The 4,619-nt window shown below is 39.7% G+C and overlaps 1 long non-coding RNA gene across 1 annotated transcript in view; it reads left to right on the top strand.

The window, feature by feature from the left end:
- Positions 1-4,619, top strand: part of LOC137620243 (uncharacterized) — a 143,157-nt gene that overhangs the window by 5,692 nt on the left and 132,846 nt on the right. The window lies entirely within an intron of this gene.

Here is a 4,619-nt window from a genome sequence, read left to right as displayed (position 1 = left end):
GGAATTTTATTGGCTGGATGGGGGTCGTTACCGTGTCTGAGGAAGGAGGGAGTTTTAGATAGGCTGTAGGTGTGATGAATGTAGAACGCTAGTATTTTGATGCTGGGGGGTCGGTCAGCAATTCATGGAAGGTGCCCTGTCCTTTTTAAGATAGAGGACCCAGACTTCCACAATGAGTTGAATAGACAGCATTGGACAGCCGAGTAATTCCTGATGCTGAAAAGGTGAGCTGTATGAGAATTTGTTCAAAAGAGGTACGAAAGTAGAATTTGAAATGGCAGATGTTGGAAGGACTTTAGATGTTATAATGTAGCCATGAGGAAAGAGATGATAGTGAGGTACTGCAACTGATGCAGTCATGCAGAGAGCAGAAGGTAAAGTGTACGGGGTTCTGGATTTCTAAGAATTAAAAAATTATTTTCCTTGATACACTGTCACTAGCAATGACGTCAAGGGTATGTGTGGAAAGACCTTTTAGAACTGGAGACAAGAAGACAGGGACCCCTACCATTGCTGACCTGAAGTCAGCCCACCTGCAGTTCTATATATCCAAAAAGCTGAGGATATACCAGCTGGTGAAGTACAATGGTAAGACTTACTAGGGTCAATGGCAATGAGAAATAAGGTGTGAGGATGGTCAAGATTGAGGATCCAGTAAGAGGGATATGAAAATTGTGAAAGTGAGACATGGCTAGTGGGGTATAACGCTAGTAGTTTGGCGGCTACGTAGTAGTGGAGATAGGAGGTAAAATTGTGGAGGATGCTGCATTGTTCAAGAAAAAATAAAATTGCAGTTTAATTAACATGTCAGTTTGATGCAATGATGAAGAGCTTCAACCTACCATTAAAAAGGCGACTGTGACTTTCAGCTTCAAACAAACTTAGCCACAGGGATCAGCAGAGTGAAATCCTCGATCCTACCTGATAAGAAGGGACATCTGGAGAATTATTTAAGGAATTAAGGTTGAAGCTTTGCCTCTCATTCATACCCTCTGAAAATAAAAAGATAAATGTTTGACAGAAAAGTTTGTAGGTGAAGCATCTGGGTTGTGTTATGTTGTAGCACCTGATCTATTGGCAATGCATTGGAGGCATCATATGGGGTTAGATAAGACCCTCTCCCTGTTTGAAAAGATATATCCTGGTATCACAAGGAAAGCTATCTGGCGAGTGGTCATAGGCTGTAACAAATGTCTTTAAATTACCTTGGCCAGTAAGGCCCACAGGTCTGGATGAACCTGGCCATAGATGTAATGTATTACCAACAAGGCTTGTATCTCTCCATGGTTGACTGCAAGCCTAGAAGAGGGGCAACCTGGAGGGAGTTGTGGTGAGAGATGCCATCTTATTTTTTGTGATGGACTGTTCATGGAGATGGGGCCAACAGACAAGGTGCTGATGAGCAACAGTGCTGCTTTCCATTCTTTAGCTCTTACAAGTGCTCGACAGGAGGAATATCCATCGGTTCTTTAGGGCAGCATACAGTATAGGCAGAGTGGAAACTGAATCACTAGGCAATAAAGACCATAGGTATGGGTGGCACCACAAAGTATGGTCATGGATGTCCACTCTCAGAACAATATCTCGCTGGACCGTGTACCATGACACCTCTTAGATGCAATAGAAATTGTGTACTGACATAACACATCTTGGATGTAATAGAAATTGTGTACTGATCAGAGGATAACCCAAGTAAAAGGGAATATGAGTAGGGGCTGTCAGAGGTATGATAGAATGTACATGGAACAACGGCAGCCTTCTTGGGTGGATGACTAAGAGATGGACATCAAAGCTGTGGAAGGTTACTTTACTTTTATGGACTATTTTCCTGGAGAACCTTGCACACTACAGAACTTATAAAATCAGTTTATCATATGCATTCTTAGGTATTTTGCATATCACACAGCATGTGTCATGTTTATTGTCAAATCCACATTATCAAAGCACTTAAAAAAACAGTCTTTAGTTTGTTCTTGGAAGTCTTAATATCCCCAGTGTTTCGTATGTCTAATGGGAGCTTGTTGTATAGTCTTATGTCTGCATATTTGAAAGGTTTGGAACCATCGATAACTTTTCTTGTGTCAACGCACATGCAGGTTATTGTATATGTTATTTTACATAAATGCATCTTTTGCATTTTATAAATTGTTACAAACGCATGTGCATTAGAAGCACTCGGCATTCCATGCATGCGCATGATCAGTCTTATCGCTTCTCTTGGCACGAGCTGTTTGCCTTCCAGAGCACCACTATACATAACTCTATTGCTGTGGGAAATTGCTGTGGGAAATTAAACAATCTTATTTTATTTCTTCATCCCTGCAATCATCTGTCATCTACAAGACATCTCATCTCCTCAGCACATATATTAAACTCTATTCTAGCTTTAATAGGTAGCCAGTGTAATTTAGTTAGTATATGAGTATTCGTATCTCATGGTAGAACACTTTTTATCAGTTTTGTTCCTCCAGTTTTGTTTTGTAATTTCTTAGGTTGCACTTTAGGTAGATTGAAGTAGATGAGGTTGTTGTAGTCAATCCTGGTAATAACAGTTTATCACAAGTTTACAAAATATTCATCCGGTTACTTCTATAAAAGCAACTTTTCTAAGATGATATCTACTAGTTTTTAATACATAATTTATTTGAGCAGTGAGAGACAGTTACAGTCAAGAGATAGCCCTATGTCACGAACTTTACTAGATATCAGGACAGACTTGATATTTATATTTATTTGGATGTCATCCAAGTATATTAAGCTGTTTTTCTTCCATAAGAGAGTGGTTACCCATGCTGAGCTGGTACGCGATGGTTATAGGTATTTCTGTGTGAATGTGAAGTGATCATGATATCAGGAGGCATGTGGTATAGGCCAAGGGAGAGCTATAGATTTGAGTGCAGGAGGACTTAATTTATGTTGTGTGGGAATATGTTATGGCGAAGTAGTAGCAGGATTTTGTTCTACAAGTGGCTGAAGTGCGTGGGTGGGGAACAGAGTACTAGTTGGGTAAAAAATTTAATAAGTTGGATCAATCTTACTTGGGTTAAGTCCTGCATCGTAGGTACTTTAACGGACTAGTTATCAAGGACCCCGCACTATGGGGCTGAAGAGGTAAGAGCTAAAGTCCGTTTCGTTAAATGTAAAAATTTAAAGGTATCTGGTTTAAATTCAAGTTTCGTCAGAATAAATACATTCCAGAACTTCAGCCTGTTAACCCCAAACCCCAGCTGTAGTGTACAAACTCCCCAGTAAACAGCTTGAAATCGTAAGCAGAAGCAGGACCTTATCTGCAGCCAATGCTAACACATTACTACTGCACCAAGTCAGGAGGCTGTGGTGATTGCGTGCACGGCGTATAGTGATTGTAGCCGGTTAGGCCAAGATATGATGTCTGCAAAGTCCAATATGGTTTCATTGAGTGCATTTAGACAAAGGTGGTTATATATCTAGGCCCCTTGTTTGCCCGATTGTCAACCTTTTCGTAGTCCACCCTTGAATTTTATAAAGAAAATGGTTCATGAACTATGGCTAACTTTCGTTTTCTATGATACATTTTCGCCGAACCACGGAAGTTGTTAGAGCGGAGACCCACTTATATCAATTGTAAATTAATAATACTATTAATTTTTACTGAAAATTTAATATTGGTTGCTTGATTTGTATGAAGAATTTGAAGAACAATTGTTTTCTAGGAACTTTCTGTTATCGAGTTTAAGGTATATCTATGGAATATGAAATTCATTCTGATGAAATTTAAAATTAGGACTAATTCATGTAGTCATGGGAAAGTGGAAAGGATTGTCAGCATACAACGTTTATAACTCTGGAATCTGTATATGCGTTTATATTCAAACTTCACTAAATTCTCGTTTAGATTCTATGATTGAACCTTCTATAGTGCAGAGTCAAGGCCCTCGTTCAGAGTCTATTTTGCATAGGTAGGCTAATCGATAATATCCCACAAGGCCCTTGTGTCAGGGGCTATGGTGTGCAATTACTTACTTTTACGGGTTTATTTCTCGCCCTCCATCAGACACTAAAGGTCTGTTCAGGCGGGCCTTGTGTTAAAAAATAATTTCTTTCCAGTTAATATTTTGCTCTGTATCATTATCAGTTATTTCGCTAGCATTTGTATTCAGGCTTAATAGTTTTCAGGTCACTATTATGACACTTTCTAAAAAGATAAGTCTTCAGGTTTTTCTTGAAAGCTGCCACATTATTGCTATTCTTGACATCGAGTGGAAGGTCGTTAAAGAGTCTCGGTTGTAAGTTTATGAAGCATTGGAAGCTGTTCTTCCTATTCATAGCCTGCCTTTTCGATTATTCCAGTTCCATTACAAGATACTTTTCTATCTGTCCCAAACTTCCCTGCAGTGATCAATCCTGACTAAACCCCCACCCCCCACCCCCACCCCCCCCCCCCCACCCCCCCACTACCACCACCTGCAATCCCACTTACAATGGCACCAATGGGTTATGTTGGGATTCAGAATGAGGGGAATAACTTTAATTTCCGAATTTGTCATTAAAACCTATCGTGAAAGGGATCTCGTGACCATTAAGTTCAATAACTTTTATTACAAGTGAACGAATCAATGTTTGAGAGAGAAACACGCATA

Source organism: Palaemon carinicauda, chromosome 26 (genome assembly GCF_036898095.1).
Source record: "Palaemon carinicauda isolate YSFRI2023 chromosome 26, ASM3689809v2, whole genome shotgun sequence".
Taxonomy (NCBI): Eukaryota; Metazoa; Arthropoda; class Malacostraca; order Decapoda; family Palaemonidae; genus Palaemon; species Palaemon carinicauda.
This window is presented reverse-complemented; position numbering and strand designations above follow the sequence as displayed.